At 50.9% G+C, this 20,131-nt stretch overlaps 1 protein-coding gene and 1 long non-coding RNA gene across 13 annotated transcripts in view; one reads left to right on the top strand and one right to left on the bottom strand.

Moving 5' to 3' along the window:
* Positions 1-20,131, bottom strand: part of LOC116948931 (nuclear factor 1 A-type) — a 387,014-nt gene that overhangs the window by 293,078 nt on the left and 73,805 nt on the right. The window lies entirely within an intron of this gene.
* Positions 1-20,131, top strand: part of LOC116948933 (uncharacterized) — a 69,524-nt gene that overhangs the window by 18,794 nt on the left and 30,599 nt on the right. For 3 of the 6 annotated variants that reach the window (XR_004403874.2, XR_004403873.2, XR_004403872.2), the window contains exon 4: positions 19,358-19,474. The exons of 1 other annotated variant lie outside the window; for it this stretch is intronic. This is a non-coding gene — a long non-coding RNA (uncharacterized LOC116948933). Of the gene's footprint in view, positions 1-6,162; positions 6,255-19,357; positions 19,475-20,131 lie in introns of all 6 variants that reach the window. 2 more of the 6 variants (XR_012945991.1, XR_012945992.1) reach the window with 1 other exon arrangement.

Genomic DNA, 20,131 nt, shown 5'->3' with positions numbered 1-20,131 from the left:
ACGTGGTGGGTGGCCAGCAGCACGCCCGGCCGCCTTTGTCTCCCTAATTTCGATGAAACTACGTGACACACACACACGCACAAACATGCTAAGGTGATAATATACTTCACGAGTCTCATCTCACAGGGACAGCTGCCATCAGGGGGTCCCCGAGGCTAAATCAACTGCGGCTTGGGGTAGTTTGTTATTTCGTGGGATGTAACACAAATGCAAGTACGTATTATAATATATGTGTCTATATACAGTGTTCATCTAGACTGTGTACACTTTGCCAGCTTGTGCAGCATTGGCAATAAGCGTTACGTTCAGATCGAGAGAGTGTTGACACCCCCGCGGGCGCGTTCACCAACGCATCGGGTGACGCTGTCTCAAATGCATCTGTCACGCGCTCTTAAAGATCACTCAGGAATGCCTGTAAACTAAAAACACAAAGGTACAACTTTGAATGCACGAAGGGATCACCGTGCCAATATTTCAACCGCACGCCGCTCAAAACAACTGCTGCCTATAAATGGTACTTATTTAATAGAGGCAGTCACATAATCAGAATCTTTAATCCGACTGGAGGAATCCGCTGAGCTTTGAAGCTCCTTCTCCCAGATGTCCAGCGGAACAACAACAACTCCCCCCCCCCCCTCCTGTGTGTACGCGACGATTCGTTTCTAAATATCCAACGAACAAAAAAAAAAGACGAGGGTAAATATTTTAAAGACAAGCAAGAAACGTCGTTTTAAAAGCGTCTCCCATTGATGTAAATAGTCACAAAGAATGAAAATGTTTCTTTCCACGGGGAGGAAGCCCATGGGCTGTGAAGATCTTGTTCACAGACGCCCAGTAAAGGTCAAGGCCCTGCAATTGACGGACGGATCTTCACTCGAGCCATCTCGAGAGCGGTGTTGTGTCTCCTCTTCCCGCGGTGAGCATGCGTGCTGCCAGGGGTTGAGAGGTGGGTCGTACCCACACTTTACCCCGCCGCACGCACGCATGCACGCCACGTGTCGATCGACTCAATGCGGTTGTACTCAATTGTACTGCTGTGTGGACGGAGGCAGTGGTGGGATTTGAAAGAAAAAAAAAACCCCTTTATAAATGTGTACACTGCCGCGCCAGGAGATGGACTGTAAGTTGAACTTCTTTCGCACCGTACGTAGCCAACCGAGCTAATCGGAGGTGCGGGGGAAGGGCAATAAACTAAGCGCAAAAAAAGCAGTTGTAAAGAAATTCGTTTTCAATGTAGAATCGGGAGAGATCTCAATTTTCTAGGTACACGCACACAGCTCGGCTTTTGAACAGCAGGTCAGGTGTGAAGTGTGTGTGTGTGTTTTTACAAGCGTGTGGGTGTGTGTGGGCATGTGTTTGGTGATCGGTAGTCGAGCGCTTAGTGCGCTGCGAACCAGGCGATCCAAGTTCAATTTCTGCTCACGGCCAACAGCAGTTACGATGATCTGAACCAGTCACGGGTCTCCCCTAGGTCGACTTAGCCCTAAATAAGTAGCTGGTGCGATGTGCAAAACATCGCTAATAGGGAGACAAAGGCGCCCGGGAGTGGTGGCTGGCCACTCGCCCGCCCCCTCGTGTGCCGTGCCGGCCTTCATGGGTGCTCGTTAACAGAACTTGCCCTAAACGTATGTTAGGGCTATACGGGGGATCTTTGTCTTTTGTGTTTGTGTGCAAGTGTGGCAACTACAGCATGCCCAGCCACCGCATGCCCAGCCACCGCATGCCCAGCCACCGCATGCCCAGCCACCGCATGCCCAGCCACCGCATGCCCAGCCACCGCATGCCCAGCCACCGCATGCCCAGCCACCGCATGCCTAAGCAGCTTCTGTTTGGCCGTAGAGAAGGGGGCTAAACGGGCGCGTGCTGGAGAAAAGATGGAACCGATGCGGGCTACGGGAGAACGTAGACTTGAGTGGACTTGCCGAAGACCTGGTACCAGCGGTGTCAAGATCGGCCACTATGTGGAGGAGGCTCATGAAGGACGCTACCGGATAGTAGGAGGCAGTTGCCCTCCAACATCAATGGACGGCAGAGGTGCGACGCTCACAACAACGAGCGGAGATGCCGGGCGGATAAAATGCTCAAACTGGCACAGTGACCACCAAAGGTGGTGCATCTGCCGGTCATCTCAGAAAGTGAAATCCATAACACCTGGGGATGTCCCGTGACGTCCTGCCAGCGAGCCTTCTGCACCACACGTGACAGCCTCAAAGTGCACTTCTCTTGGCACAAAATCTGCAGTGATGTCACCACTGACGTACATGCACACGTGCATGGACACGTACATGTACACGTAAATGCACACGTACATTCACACGTACATGGACACGTACATGCACACGTCCATGCACACATACATGGACACGTACATGCACACGTAAATGCACACGTACATTCACACGTCCATGCACACGTCCATGCACACGTACACGCACACGTCCATGCACACGTAAATGCACACGTCCATGCACACGTACATGCACACGTACATGCACACGTACATGCACACGTCCATGCAAGCCCTTGTCTTACATCTGACGCGATCGGCTGCAATCGGTGCGCGCGCGTATGCTTTTTGGTCAGTTACGAGGATAACCGGGAAGACGACAATCGTTTCCGTAATCGATTGCCGGTTCACACAGAGTCGGCAATGGCGAATCCCGTTTGACGTACGGTGCGAGAAAGAAGCTCAACCGGACGTACGCACATCCGTGGAGTGCGAGTTAACAGGATGACGCCCCGATCGGCACGCGCGAACGTTCGGAGAGGTGGCACGGCGACCCAGGTTACCTGGTCGCCAAGTTTTTTTGCCCCTCGCTCGATCGATCGCCCCGCGCCGGAGTGAGCGGCCTCTCGAGCGCGCGTTTGGTCCGCTCGTCTGTGGCCGGGCAGACGTCTTGGAAAGTCGTGGGCCGTGTCCATGATTTACCCCGAAAGCCGCCAGAGCGAGCTGCTTTCCCGATCGCATGTGACGCTTCCATTGGGGGACGGGGGGACGGTTGGCCCATCGGTTCACCTGCCGCACCCGGGGATCGGATCTAACCGGCGCCATCAGGATTGCAGCAAGCCCAACGTTTATCAGTGTAAAAAAATAAAATAAAAAGGTTGAGATGTTAAGTTCATGCTAGACGTGTATTTTTGGTGCAGAAAACCGGTAACCGTTATATTTTTCTGGTTTCTTCAATGCAAAAAATGTATTTAAGTAACCGTTCTATATATATATCGATGTATAGCATATCAGTCCATGCTGGATAAAGGTTGTGCCATATAGGGTTGGACATGGGACTATGTCCAAAATGTTATTTTTTATATTAGCGATGGACCCAATTATTGTGGACGTAGTCTTTGAATCGTCATCATTGAACAACGGACACGGGAGCGGTGGCGCAGTGGTTAGCGCACTGCGATACGAACCCGGTGGACCGAGTTCGAATCCCGCTGTCCTGGGCCTCCCCTAGATCAACTCGGCCTCAAATGAGTCGGACGCAGTGCTGTGCGTAAACATCGCCACTCGGAAGAGTAAGTCGGACGTGGTGCTGGCCACCCACCCCCTCGTGTGCCAAAGCGCCGTCCTTCATAGGTGCTGCTCGCCAACAGCACTTGCCCCAACAGTCTGTCAAGGCTATACGGGTGATCTTTGTCTTTGTGCGGCATGTACTTTATTATCTCGGTCATGGCCAACTCACACCAGTGGCGAGTGACATCTCAACCGGTCTGGGAGATACATTTTGCCTGACCAGCGTGGTGAAGTGTGAAACACAGAAACAACGATTCCGTTAGTGGGAAAAAAATGTCTGGTGATATCGCGTTGGCAGTGGTGCACAAGCGACGTTTCGGGCAATGGCCCTTATTCATACCACCATTATGTGTGTGCTATGAAGAAGGGTCATTGCTATGAAGAAGGGGCATTGCTCGAAACGTCACCTATGATAGGCGGAGCAGCGGAGGCTTTCATTCAACACGGTGATGTATCGACAAAGCATCGTACGTGTACATTGTTTATTTGCTGTGTATTGATCGTATTAATGGACACTACTGCACGTGCGTTTTCGAAATGTGGAAGAAAGCTCCCCTGTAAGGCATTTATCGAGTAGCGGCCCATCACGAAGGCCGGCATCGCCACGCGGTGTGGTTGGTGTGGCCAAAACACCACACGCCCGGCCGCCTTTGTGCGCTAATCACCAAAAGAAAAGCAAAAGATCCCCGCGTATAGCCTGAACAGACGTTTTTGAGGTCATGTCTGTTAGCGGGCATCTATGAGGGCCGGCAACGGCAAACGAGGGGTGGCCAGCACCACGCTCGGCCGCCTTTGTCTCCCGAGCGACGATGTTTACACACCGAGAGATGTACTGTACTCATTCGAGGTTGAGTCAATTCGAGGTTGAGGCCCAGCACGGGTTCAGATAATTGTCGCCGGTGCTGCTCCTGAGCGGGACTCGAACTCGGGGTGCGCCGGTTTTGTTGGCGCGGCGCGCTGACCGCTACACCACCGCTCCCCCACCCACACGAGGCCTGCACGATGCACGTCGGTGCAGACAGCGCGTGTAACGCGTGTAACGCGTGTAACGCGTGTAACGCAGACAGCGCGTGTAACGCGTTACATGTGTAACGCATGTAACGCGTGTAACACGCGTGTAACGCAGACAACACGTGTAACGCGTGTAACGCGTGTAACGCGTGTAACGCAGACAACACGTGTAACGCGTGTAACACGTGTAACACGTGTAACGCAGACAACACGTGTAACACGTGTAACGCAGACAACACGTGTAACACGTGTAACGCAGACAACACGCGTTACACGTGTAACACGTGTAACGCAGACAACACGTGTTACACGTGTAACGCGTGTAACGCAGACAACACGTGTAACGCGTGTAACGCGTGTAACGCGTGTAACGCAGACAACACGTGTAACGCGTGTAACACGTGTAACACGTGTAACGCATGTAACGCGTGTAACACGTGTAACGCAGACAACACGTGTAACACGTGTAACGCAGACAACACGCGTTACACGTGTAACACGTGTAACGCAGACAACACGTGTTACACGTGTAACGCGTGTAACGCAGACAACACGTGTTACACGTGTAACACGTGTAACGCAGACAACACGTGTAACGCGTGTAACGCGTGTAACGCGCTGTCTGCAATCAGCATTCAAGGCTGCATGGCACGGACCCCGCGCGGGCGGAACTCGCCCTCTGGGCGACCTTCCCGTTCGTCACCCGCGCGCTGCTGCATCAGCGAGCGGGGAACACACGGAGCGAGTTTGTGATGGGCGAGTGTGTGATGGTTAAGTGTGTGATGGGTGAGTTTGTGATGGGTGAGTGTGTGATGGGTGAGTTTGTGATGGGTGAGTTTGTGATGGGCGAGTGTGTGATGGGTGAGTGTGTGATGGGCGAGTTTGTGATGGGCGAGTTTGTGATGGGTGAGTTTGTGATGGGCGAGTGTGTGATGGGTGAGTGTGTGATGGGTGAGTTTGTGATGGGTGAGTTTGTGATGGGCGAGTGTGTGATGGGTGAGTTTGTGATGGGCGAGTGTGTGATGGGTAAGTTTGTGATGGGCGAGTGTGTGATGGGCGAGTGTGTGATGGACGAGTGTGTGATGGGCGAGTGTGTGATGGGCGAGCGTGTGATGGGTGAGTGTGTGATGGGCGAGTGAGTGATGGGCGAGCGTGTGATGAGCGAGTGTGTGATGGGTGAGTGTGTGATGTGTGAGTGTGTGATGGGTGAGTGTGTGATGGGCGAGTGTGTGATGGGCGAGCGTGTGATGGGTGAGTGTGTGATGGGCGAGTGTGTGATGGGTGAGTGTGTGATGGTTAAGTGTGTGATGGTTAAGTGTGTGATGGGCAGAGTGTATGATGAGCGCGCTGTGCGACGAACCCGGAGACCCGAGTTTGATTCGCGCTCACGGCCCCCAACATCACTGACGTTTATTTCAATCGAACCTGCGCCTCCCCTAGGTCGACTCAGCCTCAAATGAGTAACTTGGTGCCGTGTGTAAACATCGCCACTGGGTAGACAAAGGCGGCCGGGCGTGGTTATGGCCGCCCCACCCCGTCGTGTACTCACTAACAGCACTTGCCTCAAAAGTCTGCCACGTGTATACGGGGCATCTTGGTCTCTGTAACACGTGCGTGTCTCTGTGTCTCATCAGAACGTGTCCCGTGCTTCGTCTACGTCGACTCAGCCTTAAAAAAAACGAGCATCTGCCGTGGGGTATAAAATATCATCGCCGGGGAGACAAAGGTGGCTATACGGGAGATCTTTGTGCGTGTACATATTGCCGACCGTGCATCGATGCATCGCGTAAGCGCACCGAGCGCTGCGCGAGCGTCGTGGCGAATTTCCCCCGACACTTCGTGGCGAGCGGCGACTGCGACGTTGCGCACGGCGTGGGGATGGGTGGCGAGGCGGCTTGCGCGCTGAGCTCCGAACCCGGCCACCTGAGTTGGACTCCCGTCGCAACGCAGCTCCGCCGTGGTGCCCCTTGCGTCAAGCAATCCTGGACCTGGTTTATTGCACAAACAAATGTTGCGCTTGCATGGCAGACTGCCCGCGAGTACCGCATGTGTCGTGGACTTTGGGCCCGCAAGGTGACCGGGAGTCGCCAGGGGCATCGATGGATTCTTGAATCCAGCTGTGCGGACGCTCCGAGGGGTTTTTTTCCCCAACCGACGTACGGCCTCTCTTGAAAGAAAATAGTCCGATGACTCACCGAGATTTTCCTGAGTAATAGGCAGCAGGAATACGACGATGATGCAATAAACGTAGCCACACGCGCAACTCGCCTGTGCATCAATACTCAGCACGTCTCCCGGGTAAAACTTACAGAGCTGCGGGCGATTGTGTACACACTGTGTCAATATACACTGCACTGTGAGTTTAACACGGAGGCGTTCGCAACCAATATTATAAATGTTATGTTATTTCTACCTACGTGACTTTACCGAAAGAACCAAAGAGTATTATCAATAGTGTTTATGGGGGGGGGGGATAGATCGCGTATACACCGGTGTGCTGAACTAGTTACTAATTGTCACGTTTTGTTTACGTGACAAACCTTCCCAATTGGCTGTGTCGGGTGGTGGCGGGTTCAACGACACATTTGTACTTACGCGATCTACACCCCCCCCCCAAAAAAAAAACAACCAAAAACCTCTACAATTAATACCGCTCCGTATTATCACACCTTAAAGTGTACATTACATTTATACGCTACACTAATGTGCTGCCGCGCGTCTGTACACGCAGGCGCAGGTTGGGATGTACTTCATCCACCGCAAGACATCAAACTCGGCTCGTCACCGCGGCGAGAGATGCGCGCTTGGGAATAAATCGAGACTCGAGAGGCGTTAGGGGGAGCGAGCAGCGGATCAGCGAAACAAAACTTCGCGTTCAGCGAAATCAGATGGTTATTTTTTTTGAACTGTTGAGAATCTGTCGGCCCTGAACAGGACGCGTCATGGGCTGGAAAGGGAATAAATGAATCTCTGGACATTCCAAGGAAGACGTTAAAATATTTGCTGTGCATTCTTCAATACGTTTCGACGTTTGGGCAAGCTTAGCTGAACATTAAAAAAATGCAATATAAGATAATTCCTTTGACGAATTATAATATATAATCTAAAACAATGTTTGGTGAGATGGTGGAGCGGTGGAACAATGTTTTTAACGGTGATACGAACGCAATAACCTGAGTTCGATCCCCGACCGAGGCGAGTGACATTTGAATGACTGCTGCCACCCACTCACCCACACCATCCACCTTCTTACACCAACCCGCCACTGACCAACGTGGTGAAGTATGGTTAAACAGCCACCAACTCCACCCCCCGTAACCTACACGGAATGCGTGGGAATGCCTTCCTCCAGCATAGGATTGACACAAACGGCTTTACATCATTAATCATTAATCGCTTCCTTCCCTCTGCTAGAAGCTACGTTTCACGTACGATGTTATTTTATTGAGACGCGAACCGGCGACGTGAACGGCAGCCAACGGAGGGAACGCGCCCGGCGGGAGGACACGTGACCACCTCCGAGCCATGCTGATCCGCCAATGTGCTACCGGTGTCGCGGATACTCGTGACAGCGAGTGATGGGGCCGGCGTGGGGATAGTCCCCCCCCCTTAATCCAGCAGTGGATAGCTCGCAGCTGATAATGAAGGCAGCGCAACAACAACAACAAATAAGAGCCGTGATCGATCAGTTCTTCGATTAAAGGGCTCCCCACACCGTCACCAACCCTCGTGGGCTCTCGATACAACGATCCACTGAGCACCTTCTGCCACGAGATTGGTCTTCTCGGATGCGTTCTGTTCGTTGGCTGCCGCTGCCTTCACTCCTCTTGACGTACGTAAGTCGAACTTCTTTCGCACCGTACGTGACCAACCGCGGTAATGCGATGCGCTGTAAGACGTGCTGCAAGTTTCCTACACGCGACGTGTCCCGCACAAGCCCACTTACTCTTCGTGACAGTTGTGAACGATGTCAGTTTCGATGAGGTCGGAGCTCGTACGGGGATGAGGTCAGAGCTGTACGGGGCTGAGCTCCGGGAAATAGATCCCCGCCCGGGAAGTCCAGAGGTTGTGGACTTTTTTGCAGCCTCCGGAAGAAAAAAAAAATCCACGGGGGAATTAGGCCTCTTGTTGGGATTATGAATTCAACTGACAAAATAAAATGTGCAATGTGTTCTACCGTAGTGTAACGGGCAGTATACTGGACATACATTCCAGAGGTCGCCGGTTCTATCTCCTGGCGCGGCAATTCAAACAATTGCGCACGTTTGTTAAATCCTCCCACACTTGCCACCTTCCCCAGTCCCCCGCTCCTGTACCCACGTGGTGAACCAGTCGAGTCAATGGACAGGTCTCGACAGGATGGGGTGAAGTCTGTGCGCTCCCAGGCCAAAATTGCCCTGCAGAGGGGCTCCCCCTCCGCTCTCCGTCGAGTGGAGGGTGCGGGGGAGGGGTGAACGGGGGGGGGGGGGAGTGGGTCTTTCCGCTAGCAGGGACGTGAGCCGTGCAATTGCAGGGCCTGCGCCTTTAGCTCTCTAACTTCTTTTGCGGTGCTTACAGAAAACAACAGAAAGAACGGACATTGCCCAGAGGGAGAATCACGTCCATTCAACGCGCGGCCATTCCGAGGAGGCATAAAGCTGCGTTTGTTCGGGGTCGTTATTTATTTTACACTGGGGTAGTAGAGTGGTGAAGCTGTGCTTCTCAGTGTTCATGTGCTCCTGCTGCTATGTGTGTGTGGGGGGGGGTTTCTCTCAAAGGGTTCTTTAAAAAAAAGAAAGCTTAAGCCGTCTCACAAATTAAGTTCAACAGCGCCAGTGTGTGGTCTATGTGCGGCATTGCAAAACGCTCGCAATAATATTTACGCACGTGTGCGTGCGTGTGTGTGTGCGTGCCACGTGTGTGTGTGTGTACCACACCACACACACACACGTTCATTGTACGTACACACGACACGGCCTGTGTGTTGATCTTAGCTTGAGTTAATAGAGGGTAACTTCCTACGCTGGGTTTATATGCCGAGGCAATCGATTGTTTGTGCAGTATATATTTTGGAAAGTAGATATATATAAAATAACATCGTATATAAAACGTAGCTTCTAGCAGAGGGAAGGAAGCGATGCATTATTTATAAAGTAAAGCCGTTTGTGTCAATCCTATGCTGAAGGGAGGCATTCCCACGCATTCCGTGTTGGTTACGGAAGGGGGGGGGGGGGCTGGTGAATGTTTGACCATACTTCACCACGTTGGTCAGTGGCGGTTTGGTGTAAGAAGGTAGAGGGGGTTGCATGGTGTGTGGCAGCAGTCATTCAGATGTCACTCGCCTCGGTCGGGAATCGAACTCAGGTTATTGCGTTCGTATTACCGCTAAAAACACTGTTCCACCGCTCCACCATCACACCCAATTTTTTTTTTAAGATGATATATTGTAATTCGTCAAAGGAATGATCTTATATTATATTTTTAAATGCTCAGCTAAGCTTGCCTCAAACGTTGACACATATTGAATAATGCATCGCAAATATTTTAACTTCTTGCTTGGAGTGTCCAGAGATTCATTTGTTCCTCGTTATTTTCCAAAACGCCGCTATCGGTCGGCCTGTAGAAGGGGGACTTATCGGCGTAAGGCGCTACCACTACAAAACGAGCTACGCCTATCCAAAAAAAAATACCTTATGTTATTTTACCCTGTATTCCAAATGATCATATCAGCAGACTGATAATTCCTGGAAAACGCATTCCGGACTGTTCTGGCTCAATTAAGCTTTGCCCGTGTGCATGCGCCTGCAGGTACGTGCGGTGTGATAATTATGATGTAGATTGCCAGGATTAAATAAGTCACGACTGACAGTGCGAGCAGTCAAGCCGACCATTCGGGACATATCGACAAAAAAATACGTCCAAGGTAGTTAATTAAGACGCAACAAACACTGCCCGGATGGATTCATGTTAAAGTTTGTGTCGGTAGTTCGTCGTTGTTTTGCAAGAGTAAAGTGGCGCTTTTAAATACGTAAAAAATGTCTGCGAATTTGTATCTGATTGGCGTGATGATGTTTGTGTGCGCGCATGCGTGATTGTGAGAGTGGAGTGGTTAGCGCACCGCGTTACGAACCCGGCGACCCGAGCTCGATTTCCGCTCACGGCCAACAACAGTGACGAATATCTGAACCTGTCCTGGGCCTCCCCTAGGTCGACTCAGCCTCAAATGAGTACTTGGTGCGGTGTGTAAACATCAACACTGGGGAGACAAAGGCGTGCTCGCTAGCAGCACTTTCCCCAACAGCCGGTTAAGGCTATAGGGAGAAGTTTTGTCTGTATCCATTTTTTAAAGCTATCTATTTCAAAAACTGTAAAAAAAGAAACGAAACTTCACTATTTTTACCAGGTAAGGCCCACTGAGCTATGTAGCTATTTTTCAGAAGCGACCTGGCCACAATTCAAAGCCCAACCAAGTGGCTTATCACGTGGAAATGTATTGCAGACAAATAGTCTAAACACGTGGTTCTTAATTCTAGATTTGAAGTTTTCGTGACTGCAAGGATTCATACTCTTTGTTTTTTTCGGCAAAGTCACGTAGGTAAAATAAAATAAAAGAAAACAACTAAATTAAATCACGACGTTTCGGAGGCAACACAAGTTTCCGTCTTCAGGTGGAACAGACACAGCAAAGTTCGCTGTATCAAGGTTCTTAACCTGGGGTGCGCACTGCATCCCCCTGGGAGTGCGAGAAGCCCCTTCTGGGGATGCGGGACATGGCCAGATTTTTTTAGAAGCTAAGCAAACACGTGTATTTATTAACATTATAAAAACACATTTTAACTATTGCAGTGAAGGTTAAGAACCACTGCTCTAAACGCGTGATGTTGATTCTATATGTGGAAGGAAAAGCCGGAGGACCCGGAGAAAAATATACGCGACCATGGGGAGAGAGAGAGAGAGACACGCAAACCCAAATATTACAGGCGTCAGGGTCGATGGATCGAACCCACGACCTCCTGTATACCTCCTGTATACCAGGCGAGGTAGTTGACATTTCGTCACTGTGGCGCCTGATCTCGATACCTGGAAAGTTCTGGCTTGCCGTTCTACGATCCATCCTGGGTTTGACCAGGCTGGATTCTACGAAGAGCTCAGACATCATTGAAAGATCTGGACACAGTCCTATCAGTGAGCTCCTCCTTGTATCCCGCATGCCCAGCCACAGCATGCCCCAGTAGCTTCTATTACTGTCATATAGCAGGGGCTAAACGGGTGCCGCAACGGGCTAGAGAAGCGATGGAGTGATGTGGTACAGGAGGATGTGGGGCTAAGTGGACATGTCGATGACTGGTACCAGCGGTGTCAATATCAGCCTCCATGGAGGAGGCTAGTGAAGGACGCTACCGGTCAGCTGGAGGCAGTCGCCCTCCAACACAACGGGTGGTGGAGGAGCGATGCTCAGATCTGCAAATGGAGCGCGTGGCGGCTAAAACGCAGCGAGGTGGCACGGCGGGGAGCACAGGTGGTACATCTGCACGTCAACTCAATTAATCCATAACACGTGAGACTGTCCCGTGGCCTCCTGCCAGCGAGCTTTCGAAACTTTATACGGCCTCAAAATGCATCTAGCCTGGCGCAAGCGCTGTGGCGTCGTCACCGCAGTGCTGAATGGCGCCTGTTGTTGTGATTATGAATGTGCAACCCGTGTGTGTGTGTGGGGAGCGGTGGTGTAGCGGTTAATGAGCTGCGCTACGAACCCGGCGACCTGACTTCGATTCCCGCTCAAGGCCAACATCAGTGACGATTATCTGAACTGGTCCTGGGCCTCCCCTAGGCCGACTGAGCCACAAATGAATTACCTCGTGCGGTGTTTAAACATCATAATGCGTGGTTCTGGCCACCCCACCCACTCCGTCGTGTGCCCTGTCCGCCTACATTGACTGTTGGCCCTCAACAAGTCAACGAAAGTCAACGTAGGTTGCACGGCGGGATATGATTTGTCCTTTTGCATGTGCTCGCACGCACGCACGCAAACAAGCACTCGATCTCCTATCGCTCTTGCGACACTGGCAGTCGACGAGCGCCCGCAGGCGCCCGCATTGGCATCACAAGCAGCGTGCCGACGGCCCGGCGACGCGCTCATGTACGCCAGGGTGGATGACGCCGTCCTTGAATTCGCAGGCCCTAAACTCTCCTCGTCGCTCTAATGATTTGCGGCCTGAATAATAACTCGAGGCGCTTGACACAAAGAAAGAACCCAGCACAGGCGCAGTCGCATCGCCAGGGCCCCTTTTCCGCGAATGTCATTTTTTTTTTAGAATAAATTCCAGGCGAACAGATTTCCCAGCCAGCCCACCTGCCTATGATCAGCGGCAGCAACCACGGGCTGACTGAGAATACCAAAAATCGCGCTATACCGAGTGCCCCCCCCCCCCTCTGCTTCCCTCTAACATAAACACCGCAGGAAAGCGCGGGAGAGCGCCTGGGAAATTTCCTGGAGAAAGGGAGAGGGAGGGAGAGAGAGAGAGAGGAAAAAATGGTGCTAAAACAGCACAGATCAGCCACGTAACACAGGCTCTCTATGGCAGGAAACTGTCAGGCTGGGGATGGCGGTGTGGTTGCGTTTGGCGGTAGCCTGCATTTTTGCGATTTTTTTTTTACAACTAGCATTGCTCCACCTTAGCATCATCATTGTCCTTGGTCAATCCGCTGCTGGATGAAGGCCTCCACAAGCAGATCCTCATCTGTGAAATGCCCCCCCCCGTCAGTCGATGCTTTTAAGTCCGATTAGCACGGATGTCTATGTACGGCGCGAAAGAAGTTCAACACAACATACATGCAAGTCACGAATGACATCTCACTTCGAGTCCGTCGCTTGTGGAGCACTAGATCAATGGCCCAGTGCAATCTGTTCACTCGAACGTTATTTGCCTTGTATCGCACTTGACATTTCAATGATCTATATGACCAGATGTTCAGAAGCTCAATGCCAATGTCAAGGTCTGCCAGCCACGACGAGAGGGCTTTAGGAGAGAGAGAGTTCGTGTCGTTTTGCTCTTCCTCCTCCTCTGTTGAAGGAGCGCTGACCACAGTGGCTTACACCATTGTTCGTGAAGTCCATTGTTTGGGTTGCATGGCCACTATCGCACGACATTGGTATTTTTGTTATTTTTATTTATGGACTTGTGGACATTTTCACTTGCACAGCACTTTGTGATCTTTCAGTGGAAGACGCCGTATAAAAGTAAATTAAGAATAATTGTTAGAATTCCACAAGTGTGCGATGTAACAACAATCCACCGGGCACCTACAATGGAGCCGTGATCATCGCTCCATTTCCTGCGGTTGACGTCCACTCGGACGCGTTCCGTCCCCTGGCTTCCACTCCATTGTTGTTCTTGGCCGTTCGTTTCATCCACTTGCAGGAAAAGATACAATGATAATATTTTGTTCTCCGATTCATTTTCGGGTTGTGCCGCACGCTGTTCGGCACGATGTCCGACGTTTCGTGCCACGTGCCGAGAGCTTCTATGCGACCAGAATGGCTGAATTCACAGCTCAGAATTCAGTTCCTTAAGAAGAAGGAGTTCCCAGCATGTGGAGCGAAGCGTCTGACATCGTGCTGACCCAACACGTGGCACAACACGAAAACACACAGTAAACTTATGCAGCACAACTGCAACAATCTACTCAGACAGAGGTTCTTTGCAAGCCATCTGGCTACCATGAGAAATTCGTTCATGAGGCTATCCACATATACAAACACAGAGACAATTTTAACCGAGAAGATGGATTTTGGCTTAGCAATAATTGGAAGGATTTGAAAAAACATTTCGGGTCTTAATTGATTGTTCACGCTTACGGTGGCTTTCAGACCGCATCCATTATTTTCGTCTCCCCCCTCCTCTTTTCCGAACATAGATGGACTCGTCCATCTGCATAACTGCCAAATCGCTCTCCGTGGTGCTAACGTTAAAAATAACCGCAACTTTTTTCAAATTTTCTTGCTGTGGTTTTCACACCTGATGATGGCTGCTTGTGTTGCAGTAGAAACGTCGTGAGAATTGTATTTTTTATATTTTTATTATTGTAATGTTTCTCTTCTACGTGACTTTACCGAAAGAACCAAGAATATAATCTACTCAGTGCTAACTTTATTTCGTAGGGAACAATAAATGAAGTGAAAACTTTTGAAAAAGGTCTAAATGTTTGTGCTGGCCTCGAGTGTGATAGTTTCCTTATGGAGGCAAGTAAGAGACATTGACTTTTAAAAGAGTAATTGGGCCAGAGCAGGGCAGAACGCGTTTCTAGAAGGGATGGTCGAGCCTAACGATAGACTGGCAGCAAACGGAGGGAGCACACAATGCGATCAGCACGTGTGCAGGAACCACGCGGACTGTGGCTTCGCATGGCTGTGAGCGAACGCGACGGCCTGGCAAGGCCTCAATCGAGCAGTGGGTAGATCATGGCTCACGGCGATAGTTCAACACAGTAAATATATTCCATCAATTTAGCAACCTTTTTTTTAAATCGACCAAACAACACTTAATTCAGATAAATTGAAAGAAAGGCAAACTCACGACCCAAGGGAAAATCAAGACAACCCAAATATTATCGCAAAGGACTGGTCCGCTCGCCCGCCGCAGATTCCCTCATTCAAAATAAACGAGCGCCTCTGAATGAACATCTCGCCACGGTTTTGAGATGTTAACTACCTCGCCTGGTATGCAGGAGGTCGTGGGTTCGATCCCGACCCTGATGCCTGCTGCTGCTGCTGTATATTTGGAGTTTGCGTGTCCGGGTCCTCCGGTTTTTCCCTCCACATTTAGACTCAACGTCACGCGTTTAGAGTTGTTTGGCTGCTGTACATTTCCACGTGATAAGCCACTTCGTTCAGCTATCATTTGTGATAGGTTGCGTCTGAAAAAAAAAATGCTCAGCGAGCCTTACCTGGTTAAATAAAAATTAGCTTAAAAGTTTAGTTCTATCGTCATCTGCAGGTCCAAAATAACCAATTTATCAATCACAAATCTAAAAGTGTCGGTTGTTACTGGCCGCCAGGCGTTCTTTGGGTATTTGGTGGCTGTGCTCAGCAACTGTGAAATATTAGGCATATAAAACGAGCAGACAACAACAACAACAAGCTGAGGATGAGAACGAGAGCCTCCAAAGCGGAGCACGAGCGATACACGAGGGGACTCTCAAGACCCACCCCGCGCGGGTCTGGCCGTGCGCTCACTCCACAAAAACACCGAGGCACCCCCACCTCCACCTCACCCCCCGCCCCTTCTCCCTTCAAGGGAAATAGATGCCGGGCTACGGCCACTGGTTAATTGGAATCTGATGTCCGTGTAGAGTTCACTGCCATCCAACTTCACAGCGAGGGGTGGGGGGAGGTGGAGGGGTTGGTGGTGGTGGTGGTGGAGCGTGACGCTGAGATGACGCGGATTGGGCTGCCACCTGTGGTCCCCCCCCCATCCCAAATGTATTGTTGTTATTATCATCATCATCATACCGCGAAGTGCGTCAAGGGTGGAGATGGAGCGATGAAATCGTTCCATCCCTTAGCTGCCACTCCCTCACCAATTCCTGACCAATCGTCTGCTATCATCCCTCCTTCGGATGTGTATGCACGGTGAACTTCTTTCGCGCCGTACGTAGCCAACCGTGCTAATCGGAGGGTGCGGGGAAGCACAACAAACTGCACACGAAAATCAGTTCTAAAGAACTCTCATCTGGCAACCTCGTTCTGCCCGAGCCCGCATACTCACATTGTTTCATATATGCGGTATATTATTTTCGTAGCAGAGGCTAATTTCCACTCGTGAAAGGATTCACGCGAGTAACAGGGCGACGGGGAACTCCGTGGTGCAACAGCAAAGCGCGAATGCTCGGTTTTAAAACCACTTTTTGGGGGGCTTCAAGGTGGATTCAACCAAATGTCACGGCGACAGATCGTCGGCTGCCCCTGTCCGTTCATGGCAGTTGTCTGACCATACTTCACCACGCTGGTCAGTGTGGGTTGCCGAATGCTGGCGCGGCGGGTGAGGCGGTGGTGGCGGTTCAAAAATAGTTGGGATGTAATTCGCCACTAGATGTTGGCCGTGACCGGAAATCGAACTCGGATCGCGTGGTTCGTAGCACAGTCATCAACAGCAACAACAACAACCCCGACTCCTTCCCGCGCTGTTATGACACAATCCCTCAGGGACTCCCCAGCCAATTGTCCACATTTGTTCCTTACGTGAATCGGATTTCCTTGCCGCTTGACAACTTCGCGTGTTTATGGACTGTGGGAAATGGCACGGCCGCAGGCAGCTGTTTGTGCACTGCGCAGCGACCCCCCCTTCCCCCCCTTCCCCCCCTGCTGAGACGGGGGGGAAGGGAGGGGTTCGACCCCCCCCGCCCCGCCCGCCATCGCCGCCACGGCTAACATCAGTGGCGCGTGATGTCCGAACCGCTCCCTCCTCCAACAACCCGTGCGGAACAAGTGTGCCGAAAGTATACGGTCAAAGACCCGCCATGATTGACAGGGCATTGGGAGGTGTGTCTGGGGGTGGGGGAGACAGGAGTCCTTCATCCAGCAGTGGATTGACTAAGGGCTGTAAATTATGATTGTTGTTATTATGAATAAAATCTACCGTGTGAGAAGATATGCAATCGATTAAACATGTAATTACTAACAACTCGACGCATTTGTGTAATGACACTGCGTGGCCTTAATTACGGAAAAGGGATGAATATGTAGTGACATATAATGTGTCCCTACGGCGCCTATCGACATCTACCGACAGAGAGAGGAATTGCGTGTGTAGTAGCCCTCTCTGCCAGCAGAGTACACGATGTCATGCAAGAGGCCTCTAGGGGAGCATGGTTTTGGGAGCTGGCAGAGTAGGAGGCATTTGAGGACGTAGTAGCCCGATTGGCTGGCAAGGGCACGTGACAGGGCAAGGTGAGGATGTAGGCCAAAGGTGACAGAGGGGACACGTGTTGTAGGGCCCAGAACCTTCTAGTGAGTTTCAGAAGGGGGCGTGGCCGAGGGCGGAGCCAGGCAGAAGACACGTGGAAGGTGACCCAGAACCTTCTAGTAGGTTCCAGAAGGGGGCGTGGCCGAGGTCGGAGCGGGGACACGCTGGGGGGTATAAAAGGGAGCTCCCGGGGTCCCATCGGGGCTGTCTGGTGCAACGGAATCTGCCGTGCTGTGTCTTCTCCTCGGTCTCTGGTCTTCGTGCTCGGCATCGTGGGTCAGGCAGTGTGCCGACTGACCTGACCCGTTTACATAGTCACCTTGTGGTGGTTACCGGTTATGTAGTTACCCCGTGGTGGTTACCGGTTATGTAGTTACCCCGTGGTGGTTACCGGTTATGTAGTTACCCCGTGGTGGTTACCGGTTATGTAGTTACCCCGTGGTGGTTACCGATTATGTAGTTACCCCGTGGTGGTCGTGGAATAAACTTCTTGCCTCCTGAATTTGTGTGTCTCTCAAGTGAATCCACTACAAATATATAAGCGATGTTTCAGGCAGCAATCCTTATTCACAGCACACAGAGAGGCCAGAGAGATAGAGATCGGGGTTAGAAGCATTCATCCAGCAGTGGACTGATCATGGCTGATGATGGTCCAGAATATATTCATCTCGATGTTCACTACTTTTCACGGATAGTAGTCAACGAGGTACAAGTATAAGCAAGTAAATATAATACGCTTTGATATAAGAGAGATTATCAACATAGCCACTTCCGTGCCCTCGTCTCAGATGCCGTTTTGGATTGCACCACTCTTCGATTTCACATTAACATGCTAATGTCTCACATTAACATCATGCTAGTTTCTCACATTAACATCACTAGCCCCGGCCACTTCTTTATGACCCTTGGGCTCACCCATTTCAAACCGAAACGTCGTGATTTATTTTATTTTATACCTACGTGACTTTATCGAAAGACTCAAAGAGTAATAAGGAATGTGTTATTGAAGTTGTGACCTTGTTAACGTAAATTCATCTGCGTTTCAGCTTCGGCAAACGTTATTCGGCACGTATAATGATAAAGGGGCACATTGAGACAGAAGGAAAACAGCAATTTGGATTGATAAAGTACAAAGAAGCATGGAAGTGCATGCTTGGAATGAAATTGAGAGACAGAAAGAGGAAGAGATGGATTAGAGAGCATACTCGTTTGATGACACGACACAAACTAGAACGAGAAGTAAAACTAATTATGTGGTGCTTCGTTGGTAGTGGTGCACAAGAACAATTGGCAACAACAACACTGGTCAATAACTCTCTGGCATTAAAAAGAAATAAAATAACATTCGACATTCTGGCCAATAGCCAAATTCTTTGGCTCTATCTCTCTGGCCTCTCTATGTAATATGAAGAAGGGCCATTGCCTGAAACGTCGCCTATTATATATTTTTGCCCTTTTAAGGCCACAGTGTTATTGACGAATGTGTTCAGTTTTTTTGTATCAAGAGAAGTAACTGGGCTTGGGCAGAACACTTGACTGCAAGGGATACGGTGGTCGATGGTCAAGGCAAATAATGGAGTGGCAATCAAAGAATGGAACGCGTCAGAGAGAGAGACAGAGCGCGTGCACCGAGGAGATGGAGCGATGGAATCAGCTCGTGTGCAGGGGCCAGGCGCGTTATTACGTCGCCGTAGGCTCACAAGAGACGGCAGCTGCTTGGGGGAGGCCTTCATCCAGCAGTGGATTGACCATGTTCTGCTGCTGATTATAATTGTGTATTTTTCTCCACGTTCACCACCGGCAGTGGTCAACACGATGCAATTGTAGCCAAGGTTTCAAAAGTGTTGGCCCAATCATGGAACTAATTGCCACTGTGCATTTCTAGGAATTGAACTCGGGTCATTTGGACTGTGGCACAATCTGCTAACCATTTCATCGCTGCTGCTGCTGCCGCCACCCCATCTGTACATTACAGACGGACTGACGCACGCGCATTGTGAAGGTACAACACTCACACAGACAAAGATCCCCCGTATAGCCTTTACAGACTGTAGGGGCAAGTGCTGTTAGCGAGCACCTATGAAGGCCGGCACGGCACACGAGGGGGTGGGTGGCCAGCACCACGCCCGACCGCCTTTGTCTCCCCAGTGGCGATGTTTACACACCGCACCAGGTACTCATTTGAGGCTGAGTCGACCTAGGGGAGGCCCATGATCCGGTTCAGATAATCGTCACCGGTGTTAGCCGTGAGCGGGAATCGAACTCGGGTTGCCGGGTTGCGTAGTGCTAACCGCTGCACCACCGCTCCCCCCCCCCCCCCCCACTCAACACTAATTACGATTTCAGAAGAGCGCGCGACACTTGCCATGAAATCACATTTTGATCGCGAAATATGTCTTGACGGTTCACTGCAAGACAAAAAAAAAACTTTCCGAAGCCAACACAGCGGCCGCTTTATTGCTTCGCGCCGCACAATCTGGGGAGGGTAGGGATAGGGGGGGGGGGTTGGTGGAGTCCCCCAGGACCACAATCAACACTCGAATTCCTCAATAATTCTTCTTTGCTGAGCCAGAGGAACCCCCGCCCGACCCACCCCCCCCCCCCCTTCTTTTCAAGCTCTGCTGGATGAAACGCCTCCCCCCCCCCCCCTACCCGAGCC

This window comes from Petromyzon marinus, chromosome 35 (genome assembly GCF_048934315.1).
Source record: "Petromyzon marinus isolate PM22_M1 ecotype Great Lakes invasive population chromosome 35, UKy_Petmar_22M1.pri1.0, whole genome shotgun sequence".
In the NCBI taxonomy this organism is placed as follows: domain Eukaryota; kingdom Metazoa; phylum Chordata; class Hyperoartia; order Petromyzontiformes; family Petromyzontidae; genus Petromyzon; species Petromyzon marinus.
Note: the sequence above shows the minus strand (reverse complement) of the source record. Positions and strands in the feature narration are given on the sequence as shown.